At 29.6% G+C, this 11,880-nt stretch overlaps 1 long non-coding RNA gene across 1 annotated transcript; it reads right to left on the bottom strand.

Moving 5' to 3' along the window:
- Positions 1-497: 497 nt before the first annotated feature.
- On the bottom strand, positions 498-1,961 carry LOC128280900 (uncharacterized). Its single transcript, XR_008271100.1, has 3 exons — positions 1,882-1,961; positions 1,331-1,417; positions 498-705 (listed from the first exon to the last, which is right to left on the bottom strand). It is a non-coding gene; the product is annotated as an uncharacterized LOC128280900 (long non-coding RNA).
- Between the last annotated feature and the right edge of the window lie 9,919 nt (positions 1,962-11,880).

Raw genomic sequence — 11,880 nt, 5'->3', positions numbered from 1 at the left:
TCTAGAATTTTTGACTTAGCCAATTAGTACAGTTTATTAGTTAAAGTTTCCCCTGTTTCAAAACTCGACTGCACTAACCTCTTGTTACTACGAACCATGTTTCTTCCTGTACAAAATTCATATCACTAAGCCGTTTGTTTCTCTTAAAACTAGACTCAATAAGGATTATAACCATATAAAGTATACCTTCTAATTAGTTTTGTACAATTTATGGTGAATTTCCAAAGATGAAACAGGGGTTCTAGAAATCGCTCTGACCTTGTTTCACTAAAACTCAGATATATCATGAAATATAATACCTTTACCTATTTTTATTATTCCATAAGAAAATAGACATAATAAGCTTTAATTTCATATATTATTCATCTTCAAACTATGTTTATACAATTTTTAGTGATTTTTCAAAGTTACGTCATTGCTGTTACTTGAATCTGTTTTTAGGTTACTTTCACATTTTTCATAATTTTCATGTGATAATCACCATTCAATCATACATATTAATAAACATGCATATCATCGGCCATTTTTATTAGCTAATCACTAGCAAGTATTTACACATCATTCATTGTTCATATTATACTAAAAGTGGCTAAGTTTCTATACATGCCATACACAAAACAAAACGTCTAATTATACCGAGTTATTTCTTTGATAGTGTGATCGGCCTCCGACATTTCCTTCGATCCCCGAGTGACTAGATAAGTACTATAAGAAGAAGAAAATAAAGAGATTAAGCACTAGGCTTAGTAAGCTTACAAGCAAATAAATCACAACATTCAACATAATGGATAATTATGCATAATATCATCTAACATCATAAATTTCTTTACTTCTCAATTTCTATCTTCTTCTTTATTCCCTTACCTTCTTTCTTACCTGACCTTTCCTTTTTCATAAGTATAATCTACTTTTTCTTTGCTGTTAATTCACTGTAATTTAACTCGTATCCTGACCCGTTGAACCACTCGGAATACTAAGGATACTAGGGTCGTTCTGTCTATCAATATCCTGCCAATGCCATGTCTTTGACATGGACTTACATGAATTATTCCTGTCTCCAATGCCATATATAATATGGACTTACATGGCTCAATCCTGTCTCCAAAGCCATATTTCTAATATGGACTTACATGGCTCATTTCTGTTCTGTCCTGTCAACCCTAATATCCTAACATTCCTAGGGTTCAACCGGGGCTTTCTAACACTTTTCCTCTGTCACTTCACCTTAAATTCGACTTTAAATATTTTCATAACATAATATATAAATGCTGGAAATTGACAATAATAATGTAAAATAAAAGAATATTGCATTTATTTACTGTAAACTTACCTCGATACAAAATGTGACTAAACTTTACAATTTAGTCCTTTACTTTTTCTTTTCCCCGATCTACTCTCGAATTTCGCTCTTCTTGATCTATAATAGAAAATTTAGCTTATTTAATATCAACATTTATCAAAACAACCCTTTACTCAAACTTTGGAAAAATTACATTTTTGCCCCTAAACTTTCACATATTTGCACTTTTGCCCCAAGTCTCGTAAATTAAACTTCATCCTATTTTCTTATGTTTTATGATATGCTGATCATTTTTCCCTTCTATGGCAACATCAAATTCACACACTAACATGTACTTATGACTATTAGGTATTTTTACCGATTAAGCCTTTTACTGCTTTTCACTTAAAACCAAGTAGCACAAGTTGTCTAACATAATTTAAAACCTCATATTCCATCATAAAACATCAAAATACACAAATTTCACCTATGGGTATTTTTCCAAATTTGATTCCTAACTTAAATTGTTGCTAGCATAAGCTTTATCGAGCTACGGACTTCAAAACGTAAAGATCATTAAAAGCAGGCTTGGAATCACTTACTATAAAGCTTGAAAGTTGAAGAAACCCCAGCTATGGAGAGAGGTAAGGTTCTGCTGGTAACTTGAAGAAGATGATACAATTTTATCATCTTTTTACCTTTTATTAATGTTAATAACCAAATGACCAAAATGCCCTCCTTACTAAACTTTCAAAAATTCCTTCCATGTCCTAATTTTGTCCATGAACTTAAAATTGGTCAAATTACCATTTAAGATCTCCTAATTAATATTCCAAAATAATTTCATACTAAAAACTTCTAGAATGCAAGTTTTGCAAATTATTCGATTTAGTCCCTAACCTCAATTTAAGCACTTTATGCATAGAATTTTATCACGAAATTTTCACACAATCATGTAATCATACCATGAACCTCAAAATAATAATAAAATATTTTTTTTTTACCCTGAATTTGTGGTTTCGCAACCATTGTTCCGTTTAGGCCCTATTTCGGAATGTTACATATTGGGTCCTCGATGATGGAGGACATCCTCTTTTTAATCCCTTTCACATTTTAAAATATATATATATATATATATATATATATTTAAATCTTTGATTTTTTCATTTTTAATATATATTATTATCAATAAGAATATAAAATAAATTTTAATTGGGATAGGAGTAAGGGCTCTCTAAAATTAAATATTAAAGACATAATAATTTATTTAGCCTCTAATTTTATAAGAAAAATTATTTTAGTCCTCTATTTAAATTTTTACTTCTTTTAACCATTTAACTTGTATTTTTATGTCATGAATGAAAAAGTGAATAAATATCAACTTTGCTGATGTGAACATACACATGGATGCCACATCAACAATTAATTGATTTTAAAAAAATTCAAAAAATCCCCCAAAAAAGTTATTAAGTGTAACGCCCTGAAATTTGACCTATAAGTATTGGGCTTTGAGCATGGGAGCGGTTAGGAGACTGCTCATAAATATTTTAGTTAAGTAAGGAAGTGGCACAAATTACATGTTTGCTTTATTGGTTAAGTGGTTTGGGTGTGTTTGAAAGTGTTTGAAAAGCCTGGGTTCAAGTCTGGGCTTTTGCAAAAATTTTAGTTTTTCCCCTTAAGTGAACCTTGGCTTTAGCTTGTAGGCCTTATAAATATTTGTGGGTAAAATGTGTCACAAAAAGAGCCTTGTGGCTTGGTGGCAAGTGATGTGGTGAGCAACTGAGAAGGCTTGGGTTCAAATACCATTGCATGATAAAGGATATTTATTTTGCTACTTGGGGCGGCAAATGTTTGTGGTAGACTAAAACTCTATTGAGTGGTTGTGGAATTGGTAAAAGGGGAGGATCAAGGGATAGGATGTTGGTTGTGAATCTAGGAATTTGAAGCTAGAAGAGTTGTGCCGTATGGGGGCTTTGGGCATTCATACATTCGGCTATCAGGGATTCTTTTCTGCGTTTGGTAGCCGTTTGTTGCTAGGGACCTGGGCTTCGGTTTTTCCTTGTTTTAGTATTTTTTTCTTTCTTTCTAAAGCCGAAATTAGCTTTTCGTTTTAAGGTGTTTTACTATGAAGTTGTTTCGATTTTGCACTCTTTTTTACTCTGATTGGCCAAATCTTTGCTTTTTCCTTCTCTTCTTATACTGGCCGAATACATCCCTCAAACACTGTCGAGATTGCTCTCCTTCTGTTCTCCATTTTCTCCTTTTGTTCTCTATTTTCTTCTTTTTTCCCCCTATTGTTATTTCCACTGCATCTTGGCCAATTTTTCTAGGCTACTCTCTCTCCCTCCTCGCGATTCTATTCTTTCTTTTCGATTTTTCTTCAATAGCCGATTGTCCCCCTGCCTTTCTCTATTTTCTTCGATTTTCTCTGTTATTGGGTATTCTTGGTCGATTATTACTGAGCCCTATGGTGAGGGTTGATTAACTCAATTTCTACAAGAGTTCTTGACAAAAGGTATGTGTTGTATTGTCTTTTTTTGGTTCAGCCTATTTTCTCTCATTTTGTTTCTTAAAGCCGAATACCCCCCTTCTCCTTGTGCTTTAACAACCGATTGTTGGTTTCTTATGTGGATCATTAGGGTTCTAGGTTCTCACAAGAAATGGTGGAGTGCAAGTATTTCAGAGGCAATCAAAACCTTTTTCCTCACTATTCTATAAAGGTAATACGATACCTTGTTTTGGAGTTAATGATCATGGATTTAGGCCACACCTATGAGCGGTCCTGTTTAATAAGATCTATGGTTTATGTAGTTATCCGGCGAGAAGCGTGTGATCGTTTTAATCATTGATCTATGTGTATTTAACCACACCACTTTCGGTCAAGGTAAGTGGGAGTGTTGATTGGGAATGTAGTGTTTATAAACACTAACAAATGAAAGACTGACTGTATGTGGAATTGAACGTAGGTTGGGCGCTTGAGAAACTTGGAACAGTTGCATAAACAGGTGTGCAACCACACATTTCCTTACTGTATATCGGCAAAATCTGAAAAGTTGAAGTGCCAAAACTTCGGCATTTGAGGCCTCACGAGCGTGCAATCGCTCGTGGGGTAAAACGAGCCCACAAATCATGGGCTATAGACTATAAAAGCCACCACGAGCATTTTCATGGGCTTGGGCCATTATGGGCCACGTTAGGCCGAAATGGGCCGTGTAGGCCCAATGGGCTTGTAGGCCCCACATAGATTAAATTCGCGGTAAGTGATAAATATTGGACTGGGCTATGTGGGTCACATAGCTGTAACTGAATTTGGGCTAAACAGGCCACATGAGCGTGTGAGCCCACTTGGGCCGAGTAATGGGCCTTGGACCATTTACACCGTTATGATTATTTAGGTTATCTGTGTCGTTCGAGGCGATTGTAAACCTTCGGAGAGGTTGTTATCTGAGCTGAAACCCCAAAATAGGTAAAACGACCGTAATACCCCTGTAGGGTAAAATGACCGTAATACTCATGTAGGATAAAATGACCGTAATGCCCCTGTAGGATAAAATGACCATAATATCCCTGTATAGTAAAATGACGATTATGCATTAATGTTTCGAATGACTGATGTACTTATGATTTACATATATGATTGTACTGAGATGACTTTGCATACACGTAATATTTATGACACGACATACTGCATGGGGTTGGGATTTTGATATGGAGAAAGTATTGTACTGGTGACTATGTCACATTCACTGTTACTAGTGGCTTTGCCACATTTACTGTTTCTAGCAGCTATGCTCCATTATTATTACTGGCAACTTTGCTGCGTTATTGGTGTGCTGGCTAGGTGGGTCGATATATATCCCTACATGGTGTGTTGGTTGGTACGGGTGGTATGCTGGCTGGATTTGGGTGGGATGCATAATTGCATTAAACTGAACTGATACTGTATTGGGCTTAGGCCACACTATTACTGTATAGGGCTATGGCCCAGATTGTACTGATACTGAATAGGGCTCAGGCCTAGACTGTTACTGCATGCACTGTTTACTGCTTAACTGATAGGGGGCTACACACTAAGTTTTCGTAAACTCACCATTTCCTTTTAACTGTACAGGTAATCCTCAGCCTTTAGACGGTTTGAAGCTGCGAGGGACTCGGAGGTAGCCACACGATTGCTGATGTTCTACTTTTGACTTGATTTATTTAAATTTCACATTGGGTTTTTGGTTATGTAATAAAGCCATTTGTGGTTTTAACTTTTAATTGGACTTTGGTTTATATATATATATATATATATATATATATATATTCTTGAACTGCTAGTCTAGGTAAATACAAGTTTTGAAAATAATTACTGTTTTTTAAAACACGCATTTTAAACTTCACCGACTTAAAAAGCTTCCGTGTTTTTACATCAATTTATTATAATACGGATGGTTAATAAGGTAAACGTTTGACGAGAACTTTCATTAATTAATAATAAAAGGATTTAAATTTAGTAATGGATTTTTACCGAAAGGATCAATTTTCGAAAAACACTCTGATGTGACACGTTAGATTTGGCCATAACGCCTAGGCCGGGTTTGGGGTGTTACATTAAGATTATTTAAAATTTTTATAAAATAAAAAATATATAAACTTTTAAAAAATAATTAATTAATGATGTGGCATCCATGTGACAGTCCACGTGTATGTCCCTATTAGACCTTATCATAGGTCGGGTCGGGTTCAAGTCAGGCCGATACAAAATTTTAGGCTCGTTTTCTAGGCCTAACCCGAAAAATAGACTTAAAACTTTGCCCAAACCCGACCCAGATTAAAAATTCTAAACTTGAGTCTAATCTAACCCACTCGTATTAAATTTTTTTAGATTATTTTTTTATATAGAAAAATTTACAAATATAATAAATCAAATACATTAAAAACATTAAAATAAATGTTTCCCAACAAATTGAAAATACATTATAAAAAGTCTTTATACTTAAATAATACTAAGATAGTTGCAATTTAGCAAGCAAATGTCTCTAAAATAGTAACAAAATTAACAATAAAACAAGTCATACAATATCCAAACAAAAACAACAAAATAGTAGCAATATAATAGCGAAATGACAACAAAATCGAAGCAAAAAAAAAGTTTAGGTTGTTTCGGGTCAAGCCTAGCCCGAGCCAAAAAATCGTACTCAAGGCATGGCCCATTTAAAAAACGAGTCTAATTTTGTCCAATTCCATTTTTTGAGCCTATATTTTTTGCCAAACCCTCTCATTTTTTGGGCAAACATTCAGGCCTGGGGTAGGGGTGAACAAAATTCGATTTAATTTGAAAAAAATAAAAAAAAATCAAATTTTGAGCTATTCGAGTCGAGTTGAATTTTACAATTTTGATAACTCGAATAATTGGAATAATAGATTGGTGTAAATATTCTTTTGGTCCCTATCAACTTTGAAAATGAACAAATTTGTCTCTCTCTCAATAAAAATTGCAAAATTCAAAATATTTATAAAATTTCAAAATTAATATATTTTTGTTAAAAGATTATAAAAATTCTAAAAATTTAAAATATATATATATATATATATATATATATATATATAAAGTAAGTTAAATTTTAAAGTTAAATTTTAAAAAATTTCTAAAATAATAATTTTGCAGACCTAAATAAGTCAATTAATGATTCAAGTTTATCATATTAAAGTATCTTCTTCTTTTTTTTTGCTTTGAAAAAGTTTCAAATATATATGATTTTAAATTTATGTGCTCTAATATGAAATTAGTTATATTATAACAATATTTTAATTTGACATGTTTAGTTTTTTTTAATTTAACTTGAACAAATTTCTCTTGATTCAACTCGACTTGATTCAAAAAATTTAAATCAAATTAGGATGATAAAATAGGACTCATGAACTAGATTACTCAAAAAAAATTCACTTGATTGAATTGAATGCTCACCTCTAGCCAGGGAGGTAGCCCGACCTAGGATTAGGTCTAATCCACATCAACAAAGTTAACCTTTGTTAACTTTTCTATCAATTTTGGGTGATTTGAAAAAAATAAAAGTTCAAAAATAAAAAAAAAACAAAAAAATGATTTTTTTGTAAAATTGGAGGGCTAAATAAATGAAATTATTGTGAATAATTTTATGAATGATCCTGTATTTATATTTTTATCCAAATTCATTTTTATTAGCTATGGAAGGAAATAAGGAAGAAATATAAGAAAAAGTAGGTGAATAAAATCTAAGATAAAGACAAATAATCCCTACTAATAGTGTGTTGAAAGGTTGTTAAGTCCATAATTGTTTGTATCTGCATAATGTGGCCCCCCAATAAGTCAAAAATTGCTTTTTACCATACAAGAGAATGTCGAAAGCGAACGCTCACTCACACACCTCCAAAATTAAGTAGAAAAGAAAAAAGAAAATTACAATCCCTAGTTGTAGAATAGAATCTTAATAAATAATTAGGAGACATATTAAAATGTTACTCTTCCATATTGTTTATTAATGCAGCTGGAAACTTAAGAAGCACAATCCTTCATCTCATCTCATCTCTCATCTCTTGTGAGTTTAGATAGATGGTGTCGTTCATTTAATTTACTTTTCATCTTACGTTATAATATTATTATAAATATGGTTCCTTCTTTTATTCTTGTAATTAAAATTTGTTCTACTATTCTTTTTGTTTCTTATCAACTCTAATTTTACCCCATCCTTTTTTGGGGGCTAAGCTAATTTCACCTTGTTTCACATTGCTGTTTGGGGTAAAAAATAATGTTTTCTAATTCATAAAGTACAATATTTGGCTTTTGAGGCTAAAAGTAGAGTTAAAAAAATGATTTTTCACCTAAATATAAAAGTTGAGCAGTGCTTTTGGCTTTTAGATTTTGAAATTGAAATTATTAAAAATACCTTCTATGTATTAATTATTTGAAATGTATTTAAATATTTAAATTAATTCAAAATTAATTGAGCTCCTAATTAAAAAGTACAATTAATTGAGTCTCTCGAATATGATTTTCTGTTGAAGTTTATAATAGACTGTTAAGAGTTGACGCGATGGGCGATATAGCATCTGACATGAAAATTTTGATGATGTGGCAATTGATATAAAATACTTAATTAATTTTTTTATTATTTAAGCCTAAAAATTATTAAAATTTTGTGTTAGAATTTTAAATAATATCTAATATAAAATTAGAACTGTAAATCAGGATCTATCATGTCAAATTATCAAGAATTAATAAATAACAGAACTATATGCGGAAGCGTACCTGAATCCATAGATTTCTTGAAACTTTCTGAATCTTGAGGATTTGATCTTCCAAATTAGCACACAAGAAATTCAGAGAATATCTGCTCTCTCTTTACTAATGATGGGATATTAGAAAAGATATCTTGTGTGTAATTTGGGGACCATAACCCTAATATTTATAACATTAGCATATTTCTAATCAAATTCAAATTAATGATAATTAGAATTTGATTAGAACTTAATTACTAGAGTATCTACACATATTTGACCCATACTTTATTTAATAATTAAAGCCCAATAAAATTTTAACAAAATTAGATCACTTTTAATTTTGGCTAACCTATCATGATAGTAAATAATAACATGTAATTACTCTTATTATATATGTGATGTCCATATGTTCCAACATTTTGAACTTATATGAAATCTATAAAATTTATTAAATATCATGAAATTTTAAAAAGAAATTATAAAACTATTAGATATTACAAAGTATTATTAATATGTCATGAAAAATATGAAAAATATGAAAATATTAAATGAATATTATAAAAATTTAGAATCTATATAAAATAATTAAAATATAAAACTTATTAAAAATATATTTGTAAAAAATTTAAAAAAAGAAAATTATGGAAAATATTTGGCATTTTGAAGGTTTGGATTAGATTTAATTAGAGAGCTTGAAGTGTGAAGGTAAATGTACTTATATGGAGTGTGAGTAAAGAGTCTAAGAGATAATGAATTTTAGTGACTTAATATGAGTGATAAGTAATGGTTTTGATTGAGAGGTGATGCTATAGGCATTAATAATAACGAGTTAAGGTATGATATAGAGCAGCATGTATGGATAAAAAAAAGAGTAGTAACTTTTATTTAAAATTTTTAAAATTATTAGAAATTATTAAAATGTTATAAAATATTATATAAGTTATTAAATATTATTAAAAAATTAAAATTGCTACTCCTTTTATCAGTTTAGTTAATTTTATAGTTTGTTGAGAATTGTTATATAATCCTTAAAAATCATTTAAGCCTCTTAAAATAATTAAAAAATCAATTAAGTCCTCATAAAATAATTTAAAGAATCAATTAAGCTTTTATGTTCTCAAATTTCACCTTAGTACTTAACGGTCCATCAAGAGCTTCGACGGAAAATCATATTTAAAAAGTTTGATTAATTACTAACTTTTGATTAAGAACTCAATGGGGCTTCGACGAAAAACTATATTTAAAAGGTTCGATTAATTACTAACTTTTGATTAAAAACTCAATTGATTGCATTGTAGAGGCATTTTTTAAAAATTAAGTAATGGAGTTAAAATGGAAATGAAGGTGATGCATTAATGTGAAGGGAATAGGAAGAAGCAGGGGGAGTAAAGTGGTGTCACGTGATCCCCGTCCCGTATTGAATTATATTCTCACCAAGACATTGAATTATAATGTCACATATTGTCAGTCGAGTTTCACAAAGGTGGATTCTTTAAATTTTATTGTCACCTCTGAGATGGTAATATAGCAGCTTGGCTGACATTATTATTTAAGTGGGAAACAATTTGTTACCAAAAATATATCTATGCCAAACAAACATCCACTTTTGTTTATTCTTTCACCTAATTCTTCCAACTTAGACAACGCTATCTAACCACTACTCCCATCTTCACCTATTTACTCTTTTCCAAACAAACATTTTTATTTTCATTTTAGGGTTAGTTTTTGGTATATTAACCGTGTATTTTTTAATTTTGTTGTCGGACTAAATAAGCTGTCACATGTTTTATATATATATATATATATATATATATTATATTTTATAGGATACTTGTCATCACCTTAATTTTATTTGTAAGAATTTAAAAACTTCATTTAGGCTCCACAAATAAGATCAAAGGGTTAATAAATATTCTACAATGGTTTAATAAAATATTTTAAAAAAGAGAGACACGTGTTAATTTTATAAAACTACTTGTGAAATAAAAAATACATTACCAAAGTGTACCAAATATTCACCCTTATTTTATTTATTTTAATAACGATCCATCTCTATAACAACATTTTATTATAATAATCAAGTTTTTTCTAAAATCGATTTATTTATTTATTTATTTTGGTGAAGACGCTTTTTATGTTTTATTTCCTCTATAATAACTTTTCATCCATAATAACAACAATAATAAAATATGAGGTAAACTCTTTACTAATTTAGTTCTCTATAACAACCTCTTGTCTCAAGTAAAATTAATTTTATTTCTAAGTGAAGTGAAAATAATAAATTTTAGTTAAAATATTTTTCAATTAAATGTCTAAATTTTATATAAAACTATGTTAATCATATTTTATTAAATGAAAATAATCCTTTATAAATGAAATTACATTTGTAAATATTATTAAAGATAAGATATATTATTAATATATTATTTATTTTTAATTTAAAATTCTAAAAATGTAAATATGATCTAAATATCAAAAGATGGTATAAAGGTTAGCAACCACCTTCCTATAACCTTTAAAATTTTAGCAAATAAATAGAAATGTTATAAAAAAGTTGATTGTTTTCATAAATTACATTTAATTTTGTTACCAAAAAATCACATTTAATTTCAATAAATTTGGAATTGAGTTTGGTCAAACTCTTAAACAAAAGGCAAAGCTTTTTAATGTTATTGTTCCATTTAAACTCAAAATTTTATTTAAAAAACTTTGAATTCCTTATCACTTGACACAACACACATTGATATTTATTTATTTATTTATTTTAAAAATAAGTAAATGTTTTATTAAGGAACAGCCTTTTTCTCCCTTTCTATCTTTTGCCCAAAAATAATTGACATTTTTATTCTTATTTTTGAGACCCTTATTGATTTACACCCCAGAATGATGATAGTTTAACCATCTAACAGAAAAATATTGATGGGCAGCGTGGTTGTACCAAATTCTCCTCTCCAATTAATTTCATTTTGATCCATTTTCATATCAAAATTATATAAACTGCTCCAAATATAATTTTCAAACTATCAATGTTGTCATTGTTTTGTTTTCTTCAAGGTCCTCTAGTTTTTGCCATCAAACAAATGCAAAAATTGTAAACACAATAATTATGATCTTTTTAATCTCACCATTCCCTCTCTTCTCTCATTAAATCTTTTAATTATCCATTCATTCTTAATCTATATTATTGTTTATTATTATTTAAATTTCTAATTCAATTTATCTTTAAGAGTCAATCAGACATCAATTTGACTAAAGAATTATTAAATTACCCTTACATATTTCAAATAAGTTATATTTTTAAATGATACTTTTTTCTTTTTATATTTTAAACAAAATGGTTAAATATAAAATTAGTTCTT

The sequence above is a fragment of the Gossypium arboreum genome, chromosome 9 (genome assembly GCF_025698485.1).
Source record: "Gossypium arboreum isolate Shixiya-1 chromosome 9, ASM2569848v2, whole genome shotgun sequence".
Lineage (NCBI taxonomy): Eukaryota > Viridiplantae > Streptophyta > Magnoliopsida > Malvales > Malvaceae > Gossypium > Gossypium arboreum.
Note: the sequence above shows the minus strand (reverse complement) of the source record. Positions and strands in the feature narration are given on the sequence as shown.